At 48.4% G+C, this 20,032-nt stretch overlaps 1 protein-coding gene across 5 annotated transcripts in view; it reads left to right on the top strand.

The window, feature by feature from the left end:
• Window positions 1-20,032, top strand: part of SRC (SRC proto-oncogene, non-receptor tyrosine kinase) — a 56,119-nt gene that overhangs the window by 14,772 nt on the left and 21,315 nt on the right. Inside the window, exons 2-4 of one of the 5 annotated variants that reach the window (XM_055437127.2) lie at window positions 6,421-6,492; window positions 18,026-18,163; window positions 19,217-19,384. The gene's annotated coding sequence lies outside the window, so the exon portion shown is untranslated. Of the gene's footprint in view, window positions 1-6,420; window positions 6,493-18,025; window positions 18,164-19,183; window positions 19,385-20,032 lie in introns of all 5 variants that reach the window. The other 4 variants (XM_055437135.2, XM_055437145.2, XM_055437156.2 and 1 more) reach the window with 4 other exon arrangements.

Genomic DNA, 20,032 nt, shown 5'->3' with positions numbered 1-20,032 from the left:
CTCCCTTCTTCCATCCCTCCCTCCATCTACCCCTCCCTCCCACAAATATTTACTGAGCACTACTGGGTGCCGGGGGGCTTCCGTGGTGGCTCAGATAGTGAAGGATCTGCCTGCAGTGCAGGAGACACAGGTTCGATCCCTCGGTTGGGAAGATTCCCCTGGAGGAGGAAATGGCAACCCACTCCAGTATTCTTGCCTGGAGAATCCCATGGACAGAGGAGCCTGGCAGGCTACAGCCCATGGGGTCACAAAGAGCTGGACACGACTGAGTGACTAACACACACTATATGCCAGACAATGTTCTAGAGGTTGGAGATTCAGCAAAGAAGCAACGAGGCAAAAATCTGTGCTCTCACAAAGCTGACCTTCCAGTTGGGGAGATAAAAGCAGAGCAAATAAGGAAAATATGCACATGGTCTGTAAAAACTTGATAGGCTCAGTTGTGTCCGACTCTCCGTGACCCCAGGGACTGCAGCACACCAGGCTTCCTTGTCCTTTACTATCTCCCAGAGTTTGCTCAAACTCATGTCCATTGAGTCGCTGATGCCATCCAACCATCTCGTCCTCTGTCATCCCCTTCTCCTGCTTTCAGTCTTCCCCAGCATGTCATGGGTCAAACATAAAGCTGGGAAGACTGGCTGGGATGGAGAATGGGTTGTGATTAGCTGATTAGATAGGATGGTGAGGGATGGGAACACGTGGGGAAGACTTCTCCCAGAAGTCTGTGTGGGAAGCAGACTGTGGGGACTGAGGATGGAGCCCCCAGACCAGAGCGACGACTTCTGCATTGGTCTAGTGAGTGGAGAGTGTGACAGTGGTTGGCCTAGCCTGGGGGCAGTTCACGGCAAGGGGTAGGGGCTCAAACTTTGTTTTGTATTATTTTCTTTCATCTTCCTGTTTGTTTTTTTCTTTTGGCCATGCCGCATAGCATGTGGAATCTTAGTTCCCTGACCAGGGATCGAGCCCATGTACCCTGCATTGCAAGACACATTCTTAACTACTGGACCGCCAGGGAAGTCCCGACAACGATTCTTTTTAATATCTACTTTATAAGTGAGGAAATGGAGGCACAGAGAGGTAGAGTGACTTTCCCAAGGCCACACAGCTAGGAAGGGTCAGAGCTGGGTTTTGAACCCAGGCAGTCCAACTCTTAATCTCTATGTGATGGAGGCTATGTGAGCCCAGAAAAAGAGGGGTACCTCTCTCAGTTGAGGGCAGGCGGGGTCAAGTATGGCCTGTGGTCAGGCTCAAAGAGGGCACTGGAGTCCCTGGAGTTGGCTGGGGTCGGGGATGTGCTGCTTCAGGAGGAAACAGCAGTGTGCAAAGGTCTGGAGGCTGGAGCGTAATTCTGAGTTCAGGGAGGGTCAAGGGGGTGGGGAGGAGGGAGCTTGCAGCAGCCACCCGCCCGCCTCCACTCCATTCTTGGCCTTGATCCCGTGAACAAATTGTAGGAGCTTTAAAGGTTTTGGCCATCTTGCTACCTCTGTCCTTGGCCTCAGGCTCAGACTCCCTCTCCCTCAGAGACCTCCCAGAGGTCCCCATTTCATTGATGAGTAAAGGGAGGCCTGGACCTTCTGGAGGTTACACGTCCAGAGTGGCACCTGCGGGCTCTGAGTGTGGAGGGTTGAGTTCAGGGCCGGCCGTGTGGAGGGGCCTGGCCACCAGCTGCTCCTGCCCACCCGTGTCCCTGCGGGGGCTGGGGCGGGGGTGGGGAGGAAGGGACACTGTGTGTTCCCAGAGCAGGGACGCAGCCAGAGCTGCTGGCAGGAGTAGCGGGCGCCGTGGGCAGGGGCCGGCTGGCAGCTGTCTCCCCCGAAACCTGTCAGCCATCAGCCAGTGGGGCTGGGGTGCCCTGGGAGGCATGACCTTGGAGAAGCTGGGACAGAGCAAAACTCGTCACCTCAGTGTTTCCTGTGGTCACTCTGATGCTGAGGGGGGTCTGTTAAAGAATCCTTGGCATGCCAGGGCCTCTGCCCAGGTGCAGATGCTGAGGCTCATGAGTGGGTGTGATTTGCGGAGATCACATGGAGATTTGGAGGGAGGCCTTCTGCTTAGCTATGTGGTGGCCAAGCCAGGTGGTACCTGGCTGGGTCCCTGAGACCAGACTGATGTGTGGTCCTTGGGGCCCAGCATCTCCTCTTCCAGCTCCTCCTCACCCCAGTGCCCTTAGGCCTGGTGCGCCAAGAATCTTCGGTCCAAGCCCCGTCCCATACGCTCCTTCAAAGGCCCACCTCTACCTTGCTGTGTGGCCTGAGGCTGAGTGCACCCCTCTCTGAGCCTCTGCTTCCACATCTGTGAATGGGAATCTCTTACAAAGCTCTCTGAGATTGGGACTGTGGTCTCCTGGCCCATCAGCTGCCCTCCCCATCCACCTGCTGGGCAGCCTGGCCTGGACTGTGGGGTAGAAGGGTAGGGGGTGGTCAGTGAAGCCTCCCAATCCTGCCAGCCTCAAAGATGCTCCCATGGCAGGAGGACCGGGTGCCAGTGCCCTTCCTCTCGGGTAGGGGCCTTGGGGAAGGGAGGTGGTAGGAAGTGGGGGTGGGGGAGATAGAGGCGCCCACTGTGTGCCCTTCTTTCCTCCCCCCATTTTGCTGCTGGAGAAACTGAGGCCACATGACTGAAACTGACCTGGCTCTTTCCCTTTCTTTAAATGGTCCCACCTCTGGGAAATGGCAACCCACTCCAGTGTTCTTGCCTGGAGAATCCCAGGGACGGGGGAGCCTGGTGGGCTGCCGTCTATGGGGTCGCACAGAGTCGGACATGACTGAAGCGACTTAGCAGCAGCAGCAGCAGCTGGGCCTTTGGCCAAGCAATTGCTTCTGCCTGGATCACACTTCCCCTTCCTCTTTTCATAAACTGCTTACCTTTGGACCTCAAGTAAGATGTCTGCTCCTCCTGGAAGTCCACCATGGTTTAGGTGCTTCCTCTGGAGCTGGAGATCACTGTACTCTGACAGGATCGCTGTAGGATGAAATCTCAATAATCTGCCCCCATCCCGCTCAGCATGCTCCAGGGCCCTAGAAAATCTTCATGGGCTTCCCTCTCAATTTTTCAGGTCTTTATGACCTAAATTGCTGGACGTGTCACTCTTGGGGCCTCCCTCAGACCTCCTCGTGCCGGGGCCAAAAGCCTGCAGCGACCCAGTTAGGCTGGAACCCAGTCAGTCCAGACCTCTCACTCAATAACCCCCTGCACACCTGACCCTCCTGACTCAGGGCCTTTGCTTGTGCTGTGTCCACCTCCTGCACGGCCCTTCCCATGCCTCCTGGCAGGTGCGGTGGAGAGAGGGTGGGCTTTGGTATCCTTGGGCCTGGCTTGGCATCCTGGCTCTCCACTTTCTGGCTGGGGCAGCTTCCTGGAGCCCCCCATGTGCTGACATGTAAAGTGAGTGACATGTAAAGTGGTTCCAGGGCTGTTGGGAGTATGGAAGGAGTACTGTGAGCCCCAGGTGGGAGGACATGAGGGGGAACAGTGCAGATCTTCACGCTGCCATCAGCAGGCCCCATTCCACCCCTCCAGCCCGCACTGGAGCAGCCGATGGCGGGATATTTTAAAAAATTACTTATTTGACTGTGCTGCACGGCAGGTGGGATCCTAGTTCTCTGATCAGGGATTGAACCTGTGCCCCTTGCTTTGGAAGTGCCGTGTCTTAACCTCTGGACTGCTAGAGAAGTCCCAAGAGGTGGGATTTTTTTAAAAAATATATTTATTTATTTGGCTGCACCAGGTCAGTTGTGGCACGTGGGGATCTTTAGTTGCAGCATGAGAACTCTTAATTGCGGCATGTGGGATCTAGTTCCCTGACCAGAGATGGAACCCGGGCCCCTGCATTGGGAGCGCAGAGTCCTAGCCACTGGGACCACCAAGGAAGTTCCTCCCTCCTTCTTTTTTTTTTTTTTTTTAATAAGAGGTGGGATTTTAACCACATTATTTAACCTTTCTCTGCATCCACTTCATCTGTAAAATGGGTTGAAAAGCATAGAACACAGTAGGCACTAAATACGTATTAGCTGTTGCTTCCCCTGTTATCTTATTAGTGTCATTATTCATTTTCCCTTCTCTAAAGCAGGACTTTTTTCTATATTCCAAATCCACTTGTACAAAAACACATCAGGTGAGCAGGTCATTCTTTTGAAAGGCTGAAGGAAAAAGGAGAATGAGAAGATTCTTGCCACGTGTGGGAGGTCCCTGGGGAGGCAGGCAGGGGTGGCAGCCCCCATGTCAGATGGGCATGAGGGCTGGCCCCTCTCCCAGGCTCCCCCAGACTCAACTTCCTCCCCTGTGGACACAGCCAGTGCTGATGGTGCCTGCCCCGCCTAGGGCTGTTGTGAGGAGGCAGGGGGCATCAGCTGGGGATCCAGCCTTGGAGGTTCAGAGGGCTGAGAGGTTCATTCCAAAATAAGGGTTCTTCTTGGGCTGTGTGGACCAGCCCATTCCCCATGTTTCGGCCTCCATTCCCCTAGATGGAAATGGACTGGCTGAGGACCCTGCTTAAGTCCCTGGTGTAATAACTCCCTGCAAGAGCCCAGCTGGGACTGGTGCCCTTGGGGAGAGGGGCCACAGTAGCCTGGGGCCAGGAGAGCCAGGGTCCCCAGCTGGTCCTCTGCTGTCTTGGATGGTGGCCTGGGCACCTGGCTTGGCTTTTCTGAGCCTCTCTGTGTTGCCTTTTCTGGGAGACTGGGCTGATCTTCTCTCTGAAGCCGGGTCCTGGTGAGAACTGGAGAGCTTAGCAGTAACAATGGAAACTGTAAGGTAGCTATGATGGTTGGAGCCCCGTTTATGCAGCTTGGCCTGCATGCCCAGGGCACACGTGGCTTGCTCCTTTGCCTTTATAACTGTGCCAGGATCCTTTTGGGTGTTTTCATGGTACTGAAGAGCCGACTCATTAGAAAAGACCCTGATGCTGGGAAAGATTGAAGGCAGGAGGGGAAGGGGACGACAGAGGACGAGGTGGTTGGATGGCCTCACCGACTCAATGGACGTGAATTTGAGCAAGCTCTGGGAGTTGGTGAAGGACAGGGAAGCCTGGCGTGGGGCAGTCCATGGTGTCGCAAAGAGTTGGACATGGCTGAGCAACTGAACAATAGCAATGGTACTGAAGGAGGCTTTGGTTGACTTGCTCGGAGTCCTCCCATGGGTTGTGGCAGGACCCGTTTTAACAAGGATGCTGCACCCCACCCGCCTGGCTCCGGCGGGTACCCGATGGGGCTTTTGTTGCCCCCTTCCCTCCAGAGGCACGACTCAGACGGGCTGTGCCCCTCTCCCACCTCCCCCGCCTTCCCCCGCCTCTATCCCCACTTTCCCCCAACAACCTCCCCTCCCACACTGTCCTGTTATCAGGACACATTCCTGGACTGGCTGAGAACAGCTTCCACCCTGGGCCCTTTTAAGAAGGGTGTGACTGCTGATACAGGCCCTGGCAGTGGCTCCCTCGGGGGATGGGCCCTGGGCGTGAGATTACAGAGCCCAGATAATCTGCCTGCTGATTCGGTCTCTTTTGAGCTGTGTGACCTTAGGCTAGTCACTTGACCTCTCTGGATCTCAGTTTCCTCATCTGTGAAATGGGACTGACCACGTAGGGCTGCAGAAGTTTCACTTGGGCTTGTGGACTGTATGTACTTCTCAGCCTGGTGCCTGGTACACAGGAGCCTCTCTGCTCGTCAGCCAGGTGCTGTTATCATCTGAGAACCGGCTGTCCCTCCTCTTTGTGATGACCCCTGTAGGCTTCCTCTTCCCCAGGCCTCTGAGACACAGGGAGGGTGGAGCTGGGAGAGGCCCTTTCCGGAAGTTGAGACGGTGCTGTGTGATCTTAGGTGGCCTCTCTCCCTCTCTGAGCCTCTTTTTCCTGGTCTGCTCTATGAGCACTTGGACCTGGGTGTGGCTGTGCCCCAGCCCTTGTCCCCACACACTCTGTAATTCCTCCCTCGGCTGGTCCAGCTACTTGACTTTGTCTGTCTGTCCCATGACAGTGCCTGGTGCGTAGTCAGTATTCAGCTGAACTTGTTGAAGGAGGCAGTGAATGCACGATTGCGCAAACATCCAGGGCTTTCTTACTTCAGGCTTTTGCCTGCGAGACTCTCTGCTGGATGCACCATCCCCAGTCATCTCTGCTTGAGGACCTCCTTTTCGACTTTGAAGTCCTTTTCACATGCTGCCTCTCCCAGGAAGCCCTTCTGGTTTCTCCCAGGTGGAGGGGATTGCTGATGCTCTGAACACTTGGTCTGAGGCTCTCTGGTGGCACCTGTTACAATCCACCTCGGCATCCATAGTGACATATTAATAACCAACGCGGACCACGCCCCTACCACTAGGCGCCAGAGACAGAAACAATGGGGGCCCTGTGCATGCCTGTGGGGCCTTGTCTTAATCCTTCACCACAACCTTGTAAGGTGGAGACTATTATTAGCCCTCCCTTTGCAGAATCCAGAGGTTCAGAGAAGTGAAGTGACTTGCCCAGCTATGAGAGAGAGCGACACCAGGATCTGAAACCAGGTAAGCCTGTCTTTTTTCTTAAAAAGGAAAGAAAAAGCATTAACACACAGAGTAAAAAATAATTCAAGCAGTACAGAGGAAGGCAGGGAAAAGCAAAGCCTCTTTGGCACTCAGATCTCCTTGCCAGAGGCAGCCATGGGGAGGTGTTTCCAGTATGCCCTTCCAGGGCGTATATGGAAGCATGTGTGTTAAAAAAAAAACAAAACCACAAATGATCACACATGGTGTATCCCCTAGTCTACATCTGACTGCTCTTGACAGTGTGCCTCGGAGATTGTTTTCTGCTGCTGCTTTCTTTACCCTGTTTACATAGTATTCATTGTGTGGATGGAGACAGTGCTTCCTTTAATTAGTGAAGATTGCTTTGCTTATTACAGATCATTCTGTGATGCATACCTTCCACTGTACGCTTAGTGGCCCTGTGTGAGGAACACAAGATAGTCCCAAATTGCAGGGTCGGAGAATGTGTGCGGTTGTAATTTTGGTAGATGTGGCCAGATGGCCCTTCATGGAAGTGGTGCTGAGGGACCTTCACAGCCCACCCTCTCTAGCTGTTGCCAACACAGGTTGCTCTAGAGTTTGGGAACCTGCCAGTCTAACAGATCAATCTTAATAGATGGCCTCTGGTGTAGTGTTTTGTTTTTTTAATATCACACCTCTCTTGGACTTCCCTTGTGGCTCAACTGGTAAAGAATCCGCCTGCAATGTGGAGACCTGGGTTCGATCCCTGGGTTGGCAAGATCCCCTGGAGAAGGAAAAGGCTACCCACTCCAGTATTTTGGCCTGGAGAATTCCATGGACTGTATAGTCCATGGGGTTGCAAAGAGTTGGACCGGACTGAGCAACTTTCACTTCTCTCTATTGGTTTAGAATTCACATACCAGACAATTCACTAATTTAAAGTGTACAATTTGTGTATTTATTTACATTTTTATTGGAGTGGAGTTGATTTGCGAGGTTGTGTTAGTTTCTGTTGTACAGCAAAGTGAGTCAGTTGTACATATATCAACTCTTTGTTTTAGCGTCTTTCCTCGTAGAGGTCATTACAGAGTCTTGAATAGGGTTCCCAGTGCTATACAGTAGGTCCTTATTAGTGATCTATTTTATATATAGTAGTGTGTATACGTCAGTCCCAATTTGCCAATTTATCCCCAGCCGGAAGTGTACAATTGAATGGTTTTTAGTATAGTCACAGAGTTGTCCAGCCATCACTGCAATCAATTTTATCACAATTTCATAACCCCTCCCCCGAAGAAAGAGACTGTGTAACCCATTTAGTCAGTCCCCACTGCCCCTCAAACCTATCTCCCCCAGCCCTAGGCAATAACTAATCTACTTTATGTTTCTATAGATTTGTTTATTCCGAATCTTTCATGTAAATGAAATTATGTAATATGTGGTCTTTTGGGTTTGACATCTTTCACTTGGCATGTTCTGAAGATTCATCCAAGTTGTAGCATGTATCAGTACATCATTTCTTTTTCTTGCCAAAGAATATTCTGTTATATGGATATACCACATTTTATTTATGCATTCATCAATTGATGGACATATGATTGTTTCCACTTTTTGGCTATTATGAACAATGCTGTTATGGACACATTCAAGTTTTTATGTGGATGTATGTTTTCTTTTCTCTTAGGTATATTCCTAGGAGTGGGACTTCTGGATTATATAGCAACTCTGTTTAACCTTTTGAGGAACTGCCAGACTGTTTTCCAGAACAGCTACACCATTTCATATTCCCACCAGCAATGTATGAAGTTTCCAATTTCTCTACATCCTCTCCAATCACTTGTTGTTTTCTGTCTTTAATTATAGCCATCCTAGTGGGTGTGAAGCTATATCTCATTGTGGTTTTGATTTGCATTTTCCTGGTGACTAATGATGTTGAGTATCTTTTCACACAGTTATTGACCATTTGTATATTTTCTTTGGAGAAATGTCTACTTGAATCCTTTGCCCATCTTAAAATTGGGTCATTTCTCTTTTTGTTTGTTGAGTTGTAAAACTTATTTACATATTCTAGACACAAGTCCCTTATCAGATACATGACTTGCAAATATTTTCTCCCATTTGGTGGATTCTTTTTATTCTCTCTCTCTTTTTTAAAATTATTTTTAATTGGAGGTTAATTGCTTTACAGTGTTTTTTGTTGGTTTCTACAATCCATCAGTGTGAATCAGTCATAGATATACACATGTCCCCTCCCTCTTGAATCTCCCTTCCACCTCCCACCCCATCCCACCCTTTAGGTTGTCACTGAGCACCAGGCTGAGCTCCCTGTGCTATACAAGCAGCTTTCCACTAGCTATCTGTTTTACACATGGTAATATATTTGTTTCAATGCTACTCTCTCAATTCATCCCTTCCCCTCCTTCCCCGACAGTGTCCATAAGTCTGTTTCTCTTTTTCTTTTTAAAAATTTTTTGGTCATGCCATGCAGCTTGTGGGATCCCTGACCAGGGATTGAACCTGGGCCCTCAACAGTGAGAGCATGGAGTCCTAACCACTGGACCGCCAGAGAATTCCTATCTTTCCATCTTTCTGGATGGTGCCCCCCCTTTTTTTAATAATTAAATTTATTTCTCTTTAATTGGAGGATAATTGCTTTACAGTATTGTGTTTGTTTCTGCCAAACATCACCATGAACAGCCATAGTATACCTATGGTTGATGGTGCCCTTTGACACACAAAAATTTTTAATTTTGATGAAGTCCAGTTTTATCTGTGTTTTTCTTTGGTTGCTTGTGTCGTGTCTAAGAAACCATCATGATCCAAGGTGTTGAAACATGCCGGTATTTTCTTATAAGATTTTTAAAGTTTTACCCTGTACATTTAGATTTGTGATCCATTTTGAGTTAATTTTTGTGTAGGGTTTTGAGGAAGGTGCTCAGCCTGAGTGTATCCAGTTGTTCCCGCAGTCTTAACTGAAAAAATTCTTTTTTCTCCATTGAATTATATTGGCAGCCTTGTCAAAAATCAATTGACCATAAATGTGAGTGCTTATTTCCGGACTCTTAATTCTCTCCCATTGATTTCTAAATCTGTCCTCATACCAGTACCAGACCGTCTTAATTACCAGCGCTTTGCAGCAGGTTTTGAAACTGAGATGTGTGGGCCCTCAACTTTGTTTTTCTTTTTCAAGATTGTTTTGGTTTTTCTGGGTCCCTTGACCGTCGGCATGAATTTTAGGATCAGTTTGTTTTTGCAAAGAAGCTAGCTAGGATTTTTTTTAAGGGTTGTGTTGACGCTGTAGACTAGTTTGAGGACTTTTACCATCTTAAAATGCATGGTCTTCTGATCCACGAATGTGAGCTCTCATCCTGTTTATTTAGTTCTTTAATTTCTTTCAACAATTTTTGTGTTTTTCAGAGTATAAGTTGTGGACTTCTTTTGTTAATTTTATTTCTAAGTCTTCTTTTGATATTATAATTTATTTTCTTAATTTTTGGATTGTTTATTGTGCTAGTGTATACATTTAAATTTTATACATTAATTTTGTACTTTGCAACTTGCTGAACTTGTTTATTTAGTTCTCCTAATCTTTTTAGTGTACACAGGAATTTTTATATACAAAATTCTGACATCTATGAATAGTTTTACTTTCTTGTCAATCTGATGCCATTTTTGTGTAGTTTAAATATGATTAATCTGGAACTTATAGGCATGTGGAGTGAGATCAAGATCCAATATTGTTTCCTGAAGGGAGATTGTTGGTTTCAACTCCGTCTTAAAAATAGCCTACCTTTTTCTCACTGTTATGAAATGCTACCTTCATAATATATTAAATTCCCGTATGTTTGGGGGCAATTTTTGGACCCTTGTTCTGCTCCATTAATTTGTCTGTTTTTGTACTGATATCGCACAATTTTCCTTATGTAATTTTCAGTAAGTTGTACTCTCCAGTTGGTCTATTTGCTCTTTGCTACTCTTCTTTTTATGAGTTCCTGGCTATTTTTATACCTTTACTCATAAACTTGAAAACTGACCTGCCTAATTAGAAAAAAAAATCCTGCTGGGATTTTCATTGAGATCACATTCAATGTTTAGATTTACTTAGGAAGAATTGATATTTTTGTAATGCTAAGCTTTTTTTCATTTTATCTCCTGATTACTGTTGATGTGTAGCTACATTATTGGCTTTTGGATATTTACATTTAATTTCCTTCCGTTTTACTTAATTTACTTTTTCTTCAATAGTTTTATGGCAGATTCTCTTGGATTTCTCAGATATACATTGATAACATCTGCATATGATGATACTCGTCTTCTGTTTTCCAATTCTCTTTATTCCTTCCATTTCTTTTTCTTAGGTCATTGCACGGGCAAGCATCTCAGAGCAAAGTTAACTTGTAGATATGCTTGTCTTTTCTGGACTCTTTCCCTATAAAGTGGCTTCTGTAAGCCTTAGCTCCAATGGGTTCTACCAGATACTCTGTCCAGGGTCATGCATAGGGCTTGGCACATAGTAGGAATTTTGGAAGCCGTTGCCTAATTATAAGAGTGGTTAGAAAAGAGAACAAGGATATGAAAAGAAATCTTCCACAGTAATGATAATAATAGCAAGTATTTAGGAAGCACTTCTTGTGTTCCAGGCACTGTATGAGTATTACCTCATGATTTCTTCTTAAGCTTAATCATGTAGGTGCAATTATAGATTCCCATTTTTGATAAGGAGTAAACTGAGGCCCCCTGGAGACTGTGTGGCTAGAAAGTGGCAAATTGGCTTCTGAATCTGGCGTTCTGGCTCCAGGCCTTCCATAATGCTTCTTCTTCCCTGGAGGATCCAGAGATATGGATGGTGGTTCGAGGTTGACCTCTGACCTGAGTTGCCTCTGTGTTAAGGAGGTGGAGATGGAGTGGTGGGAGTGCCTGGGGTAGTCAGAGCATCAGCGGGGCCCCAGAAGTACCTTTTGACTGCACTTCCCTGAACCTGAGCATCTCAGCTCACCTGCACTCAGCCTGCTGTGTGGCCTCAGGCAAAGTTCTGGCTTCTCTGAACTTTGAGCCCATCTGTAAAGAGGGTGTAGTTACAGTCTCCCCCTTCACTGTGCTGCCGGGACAGTTGAGTATGGACTGCAAGCAAAGTCCTCGGTTCTGTGCTTGGCTTTCAGGGCCCTGCCATCTACTCCTGCTTCATCTTGCTCTTCGTCCTCTTGTCACCCGTAACGGTAATAACAGCAAACGCCTGTGAGTGCTGTTTATTGAGCACTTATTCTCTGCCTGGCACATGGACTCTCTCACTTAATTCTCAGATAGTAAGTTTATTACTACCCCCATTTTATTTTGTTTTTTAAAAAGACTCGCCATGCCGCCCTGGTGGCTCAGATGGTAAAGAATCTGCATGCAATGTGAGAGACCTGGGTTCGATCCCTGGGTTGGGAAGATTCCCCTGGAGAAGGAAACAGCTACCCACTCCAGTATTCTGGCCTGGAGAATTCCACGGACAGATCCTTGGTGGGCTACAGTTCATGGGGTGGCAGAGAGTTGGACACGACTGAGCGACTTATTGAGCACTTATTCTCTGCCTGGCGTGTGGACTCTCTCACTTGATTTCAGATGTTAAGTTTATTACTACCCCCACTTTATTTTCTAAAGGATATTCATCTATTTATTTTATTTTTGCTGTGTTGGGTCTTTGTTGTGGTACACGGGCTTCTCTTTAGCTGTGGCGTATGGGCTTAGTTGCCCCATGACATGTGGGATTTTAGTTCCTGGACCAGGGACCGAACTTATGTCCCCTGCATCGGAAGGTGGACTCTTAAGCACTGGAGCACCAGGGAAGTCCTACCCCGCCTTTCAAAGATGAGGAAACTGAGAGGTGAAGTGACTTGCCCGAGAAGATTTAGCTAGTAGACAGTGGAGCTGGCTCCATTGGGATTTGAATCCAGGTCTGACCGGAGTCCTCACTCTCCATTCCTAAGCTCCTGGCCTTCCTTCCACCCTTAGAGGAGGTGGAGGTGACATCCTTCAGTCGGGAAGGAAGGAGTGGGTATGTCCTAACTGAGCTGCAGTCTATTTTGGACTCTTCTGGATGTTGTGTTTGTGTACGTGGCAGAGGGGCACAGTTTACGCAAAGGCCGGGAGGTGAGAGTGTGATGCCCTCCTGTAGGCGGCTGGGGGGCGGGCTGCAGCCCCACTTCAAGGGGCTGCGTGGACTCAGGTGAAGGGTTTAGGCCTCATCCAGAGAGGATGATGAGAAGCGCTTATATGTTTCTTTAAGTCTCATTGAAAAAAAAATGATGAGAGAGTAATTTCTAAATGTCATGTCTGACTCTTTGCGACCCCATGGACTGTAGCCTGCCAGGCTCCTCTGCCCATGGGATGCGCCAGGCAAGGATACTGGAGTGGGTTGCCATTCCCTTCTCCTGGAGATCTTCCCAATCCAGGGATCGAACCCAGGTCTCCTGCATGGCAGGCAGATTCTTTACTGACTGAGCCACCAGGGAAGCCCAAGTGATACAACACTTAACATAAAGAAGGGATTTTCCTTTCCCTTTTTCACACCCTTTGGATGAAATATTGTGAAGAACTTGGACTTCTTCCAAAACTTTCTCTAAACCTCTCTAGCACGTGTGTGTGTGTCCGCACATACACATTCACATGTGAATTTTCTTTACAGAAATAATTGGAGTTTCTGTGTACTGTATACCAGGCACCCCACTAAGCCCTTGCCTGCATTGTGTCTTTAATCCTTCCACCAACCCTCTGACCTAGGTAGCACTATTGTCCCCATTTTCCAGATGAGGAAACTGAGGCCCCTGATGGCCCAGAGGACCTTCTACACTGCCATCTTCCTCTTTTCACTTAATAGTGTGTGTCATGAGCATCTTCCCAGGCCACACGGAGCACTCATTCTGTTTATTTAGCTGCACAGCTGTGCACTCGGTGACTGGACCGTCCCTTATTTATCCAGTCCCCATCTGATAAACACTTAGGTCGTTTCCGGTTTTCCGTGGACAGTGTTGAACAAAAGCCCCCATTTGTTTGTGTGGATTACAGAGATGCCGCTGGCTTTTGGAGGAGGGGTCCCCACTGCTGACCCAGGTCAGGATGACAAGGGCCTGGCCTCGAGGGAGTGGAGACAGGGTGAGGGGAGGGATGTGTATGAGGAAGATTGGAAGGAAGGATGCGTGAACCAGCCCTGAGACGGAAACATGGAGCGCGGGGTGGTCTTACAGGAGGATGCTAAGTCAGTTTGGGGCCCACTGAGCATGAAGCCCTGGGTACACTATGGGGAGGCTGTAGGGCAGGGGTCCCCAACCTCCCGGATCTAATACCTGATGATCTGAGATGGAGATAATGTAATAATATTAGAAATAAAGTTCACAGTAAATGTAATGGGCTCGAATCATCCAGAAACTATCTTCAACCCCCGACCGCGGTCCATGGAAAAGTTGTCTTCCACGAAACTGTTCCCTGGTGCCCAAAAGGTTGGGGACCACTGCTGCAGGGCATCCTGGGGCCTGTGACAGTATTGATAGTGCAGGTCTTCTGTCCTGAGCCTGTGGTCAGGGGCAGGTCCCCAGAGGAAAGGGACCGCCTTCCTCTGGGAGCCTCACACATCCCCAGTATGGAGCTCTCCCCACTTCCTCTTGAACCCCAGGGATCTATCTCTGCCTGGGAGTGAGCAAGTGGCGGAAGAGATATGTGGAGCTAGCCCTTCTCAAATGGGCAGCTCATGGTGACTTAGCGTTTGGGCCCTGAGACAGAGTCCTGTTTCAAGAAAGGAGACCACGGTCCGGAAGGGTGGTTGGTCCCAAGATGACACAGCCCAGTAGGGACTGGACCCCTCCCGAAATGTGCTGTCCTTCTAGCACACTCTGATATGTCAGAGCTTGAAATCTTGGGTCTTCCCTGGTGGTCCTGTGGCTAAGACTTCACGCTCCCAATGCAGGGGACCTGGGTTCGATCCCTAGTCAGGGAACTAGATCCTACATGCCACAACTGAGAGCCACTATGTAGCCAAATAAATAAATACAATATTTTTTTTTAAATTGAAATCTTGGTCTTTCTAGAGGAACGGGGCTAGGCTGCCTTATCCGGTGATGCCCCATCTGCCATGGGCATCCATCTGGCTGTTTGTGTGAAGGAGAGGTCCGGAAGGCAGGAGGTGGACTCCATGAGCAACCCCTGATTCCTACCTGCCCAATGTGGTTTCATGTCCCCACTTCTTTTTGTTCTCACCCTCGCTGTGTGACCTCAGGCAGGTGCCTCAACCTTTCTGTGCTTCTGCTTCTACATCAATAATATAGCGACACTATTAATGTCTACCTCCCAGATTATCACGGGGATTTGATGAGTCAATATTTGCAAAGTGCTTAGAGCAGGGCCCAGTACAAGGTCCAGGCTCCAGGAGAGTTTGAATATCTCAGATACATGGTCTTGACCATGTGGCACTGCAGGAACAAAGCAGGATGCAAAGTGTTTAGTCTTTGCATTTAGTCTTTTCTCTCTTCCACAAATATTTCAGAATACCTGGTGGGGATAAGGAAATGGATCTGACCTGGTCCTGCCTGCAGGGAGCTTGGAGTCAAGCACACTAGCTCAGTCCCTGGATTCAGTCTTCTGTTTATATGACACTGGAAGGAAGTCCACCGCCATGCCCAGGGGCTGGCCCTCTGGCGGCATGTTGCCAGTGGGCCACAGCATCCCCAGCATCTTCCGTGTACTTCCTCATGGATCCTCCCAGTGGCCCTGTGACATGGTACCAGTGTTATCCTCAGTTGGCAGAGGAGGAAACTGAGGCACCAGGTCCTACACTGGGCTTGCAGGGCTGGAATTCACACAGATGTTCTTGCCCTTGACCTCAGTCTGCCCACCTCTCTCCAAACACACAGTACTTGTATAATCATTTGTATAAGAAAAACCCAAACCCCACCAGCCAACAAACATTGCAGTCAGAGGCCCCAGGCCACCTTAGGCGAGTCTTGAAGGCCCTCTTATGCTTTTTCTGAATGCCTCAGTGGGGAGTGGTCCTCTTGGTCAGTGTCAGAACTTAGAGGCCAGGAGCTTTTTTCCTTGCTCCTTCCCAAGAGGGCACATGCATCCTCTTGGTGCTGGAAGGGCCTCTGAGGTGCAGCCCTGGCTGTCCCTTGCCCTCCATGGCACGTCAGTCAGAGGACCCTTTTTCTTGTCCTTGATTACTTCTAGTGACAGCAGGCTCATTCTTCATCATTTAGTTCCTTCTAAAGACAATGTGGGCTTTTAGAAAGTTCTTCATTAAAATTAAAAGAATACTTTTATATTTTTCAGTCAGTTCAGTCGCTCAGTCGTATCCGACTCTCTGCGACCCCATGAATCACAGCACGCCAGGCCTCCCTGTTCATCACCAACTCCCGGAGTTCACTCAAACTCATGTCCACAGAGTCGGTGATGCCATCTAGCCATCTCATTCTCAGTCGTCCCCTTCTCCTTCCGCCCCCAACCTTTCCCAGCATCAGAGTCTTTTCCAGTGAGTCAATTTGTTGCATGAGGTGGCCAAAGTATTGCAGTTTCAGCTTTAGCATCAGTCCTTCCAATGAACACCCAGGATTGATCTCCCCCAGAATGGACTGGTTGGATCTCCTTGCAGTACAAGGGACTCTCAAGAGTCTTCTCCAGCACCACAGTTCAAAAGCATCAATTCTTTGGCGATCAGCTTTCTTCACAGTCCAACTCTCACATCCATACATGACCACGGGAAAAACCATAGCCTTGACTAGACGGACCTTGGTTGGCAAAGTAATGTCTCTGCTTTTTAATATATTATCAAGGTTGGTCATAACTTTCCTTCTGAGGAGTAAGCGTCTTTTAATTTCATGGCTGCAATCAGCATCTGCAGTGATTTTGGAGCCCCCCAAAATAAAGTCTGACACTGTGTCCACTGTTTTTCCAACTATTTCCCATGAAGTGATGGGACCAGATGCCATGATCTTTGTTTTCTGAATGTTGAGCTTCAAGCCAACCTTTTCACTCTCCTCTTTCACTTTCATCAAGAGGCTTTTGAGTTCCTCTTCACTTTCTGCCATAAGGGTAGTGTCATCTGCATATCTGAGATTATTGATATTTCTCCCAGCAATCTTGATTCCAGCTTGTGCCTCTTCCAGCCCAGCGTTCCTCATGATGTACTCTGCATATAAGTTAAATAAGCAAGGTGACAATATACAACCTTGACACACTCCTTTTCCTATTTGGAACCAGTCTGTTGTTCCATGTACAGTTCTGACTGTTGCTTCCTGACCTGCATACAGGTTTCTCAAGAGGCAGCTCAAGTGGTCTGGGATTCCCATCTCTTTCAGGATTTTCCACAGTTTATTGTGATCCACACAGTCAAAGGCTTTGGCATAGTCAATGAAGCAGAAATAGATGCTCTTCTGGAACTCTCTTGCTTTCTCCATGATCCAGCAGATGTTGGCAATTTGATCTCTGGTGCCTCTGCCTTTTCTAAAACCTGCTTGAACATCTGGGAGTTCACGGTTCACATATTGCTGAAGCCTGGCTTGGAGAATTTTGAGCATGACTTTACTAGCGTGTGAGATGAGTGCAATTGTGAGGTAGTTTGAGCATTCTTTGGCATTCCCTTTCTTTGGGATTGGAATGAAGACTGACTTTTTCCAGTCCTGTGGCCACTGCTGAGTTTTCCAAGTTTGCTGGCATATTGAGTGCAGCACTTTCACAGCATCATCTTTCAAGATTTGAAATAGCTCAACTGGAATTCCATCACCACCACTAGCTTTGTTCGTAGGGATGCTTTCTAAGGCCCACTTGACTTCACATTCCAAGATGTCTGGCTCTAGGTCAGTGATCACGTTATTGTGACTATCTTGGTCGTGAAGATCTTTTTTGTACAGTTCTTCTGTGTATTCTTGCCACCTCTTCTTAATATCTTCTGCTTCTGTTAGGTCCATACCATTTCTGTCCTTTATTGAGCCCATCTCTGCATGAAATGTTCCCTTGGAATCTCTAATTTTTTTTGAAGAGATCTCTTGTTTTTCCTATTCTGTTGTTTTCCTCTATTTCTTTGCATTGATCACTGAGGAAGGCTTTCTTATCTCTCCTTGCCATTCTTTGGAACTCCGCATTCAGATGCTTATATCTTTCTTTTCTCCTTTGCTTTTTGCCTCTCTTCTTTTCACAGCTATTTGTAAGGCCTCCTCAGACAGCCATTTTGCTTTTTTGCATTTCTTTTCCATGGGGATGATCTCGGTCCCTGTCTCCTGTACAATGTCACGAACCTCCGTCCAGAGTTCATCAGGCACTCTATCTATCAGATCTAGTCCCTTAAATCTATTCCTCACTTCCACTGTATAATCACAAGGGATTTGATTTAGGTCATATCTGAATGGTCTAGTGGTTTTCCCTACTTTCTTCAATTTAAGTCTGAATTTGGCATTAAGGAGTTCATGATCTGAGCCACAGTCAGCTCCTGGTCTTGTTTTTGCTAACTGTATACAGCTTCTCCATCTTTGGCTGCAAATAATATAATCAATCTGATTTCGGTGTTGACCATCTGGTGATGTCCATGTTATATTTTTGTTTCCTCTCAAAGTCCTGCAAACACGTCCACTGTTAGACCATGCACCCCCGCTGAGACAGGACCTGGCCAGTCCATCTCTGTGTCCCTCTGTGGTGACTGGCAGAGGGCTTGCTGCACAGTTGGTGCTGTGAATACTGTTCCGGGGACCAGGTGAGTGGGAGGTATGGTGGTTGGGGCTCAGCTTCCATCAAGCCTGGGGCTGTGGGCAACTGGGTCAGTAGGTCCCACAGGACGGCAACCATATGAGCGCTGCTGGGCATCATGACCTCAAGGGATTGAGTTGCCATAGAAATCGGCTTTCCCAGGCCCATTGGCATGTTGCTCCCTTGGTGATCTTTTGAGCAGGTCTCCCCAGGGCCTTCCCAGCCCCACATTCTCTGAGCTGGTTGGCCCCCAGGGAGCATGCAGGCCACACCCCTGTTGTGTAGATAGGCAGCCTGAGTCCCAGAGGGTTAGAGGCACTGGCTAAGGTTCACCTAGGGAGGGGCATCGCACAGCTGGGCTTAGTGCTTAGGGCAAACAGTCTTGCCTGAGGCCCCAGCCAGTCATGGGGACTTCTCCCCATTCATGGGTTCCTAGAGGAATTCTGGACTGATTCCAGGACCTGCAGCATCCCCGAGGGAGTAATTGGAACTCACGTTGCCAGTGTGTCCAGAATCACAGTGTCAGTAATAGCTGCTGTGGCAGGGTGATCTACTGTGTTCCGAGGACTCTGCCTTGCCTTCAGTTGTCACAGTCATTTCCTGATGAAGAAATGGGGCACACAGAGAAGTTAAGTCACTTGCCTGAGGTCACACAGCCAGTTACGGGCAGAGCTGGGATCCAAGACTGGGGAGTCTGGCTTTGGAGCCCACCATGCTATACCCAGCCTCACTCTCTCTTGCTTTGAGAAGAATGAAGGATCTTACAGGTCTGGGGAGAACTTAGCACTGGCCCTGCCAGAGTCAGAGCTAGATAAATCGACCCAAGTGTCAGAGCCTTGGCAATTTCTCTTTCTAAAATCGTTATTTATTTGGCTGTGCTGGTTCTTAGTTGTGGCACCTAGGATCTGAACCTGGGGTCAGATCCCAGGAATCGAACCCAGGCACCCTGCATTGGGAGCGCAGAGCCTTAGCCACTGACCACCAGGGAAGTTCCTGATTTTTCTTTCTCATCATATCCCCTCAACAGTCCTGAGAAGTCTGCTTTATCCCTACTTTGCAGATGAGGACACTGAGGCCCAGAGAGGGGAAGTGACTTGCCTAAGATCACACAGCAGGCAGAGGTGGAGCAGGGCCTCTAGTCCACGACCCCTGACTCCACACCTGGTGTTCGTGCTGTGACCTCAGGCTGCTTCCCAGGTCCTCTGGGATAGCCTCTGCCTTCCACCAGGTGAGGTGATGACCCATCGGGGCTGCCAAGATGAGGGAACTGTGAGGGGTGGCCAAAGTGGGTGGGGAGATCCTGGCTAGGCTTGGTGGGAGTCAGCACCTGTGGATGGGGACACAGGCAGCAAAAGGGGGTGGTGGGGTGATGGTCATCACTGGGGAGTTTGCAGCTTGAGTGTCTTTGTGTTTCCTGATCTCCAGCCCACCCAGACTCCTGGCTTAGACATCTCCTAACTCTTGAATAGTCACACATTCACTCATTCGTTCAGGTGTTTATTGAGCACCTACTGTGTGCCACTTTTAGGTACTAGGAGTGCAGCAGTGTGTCTAATCACACACACACACACACACACACAGGGTCACGTGACCCCACAGACTATAGCCCGTCAGGCTCCTCTGTCCATGGAATTCTCTAGGCAAGAATACTAGTGTGGGTAGCCATTCCCTTCTCCAGGGGATCTTCCCAACCCAAGGACATAACCTGGGTCTTCTGCATTTTAGGCAGACGCTTTACTGTCTGAGCCACCAGGGAAGCCTCATGTTATCAAGAAGAGGCACAAAAGGAAGGGAACTTAAACCAATGAAAGTAGTTCAGGAGCACATCCAAAGGAGGTGGATTTTTTTTTCTCTTAAGAGCATTATTGAAGTATAA

The sequence above is a fragment of the Moschus berezovskii genome, chromosome 15 (genome assembly GCF_049115385.1).
Source record: "Moschus berezovskii isolate FMDL1 chromosome 15, NW_MosBer_1.0, whole genome shotgun sequence".
In the NCBI taxonomy this organism is placed as follows: domain Eukaryota; kingdom Metazoa; phylum Chordata; class Mammalia; order Artiodactyla; family Moschidae; genus Moschus; species Moschus berezovskii.
This window is presented reverse-complemented; position numbering and strand designations above follow the sequence as displayed.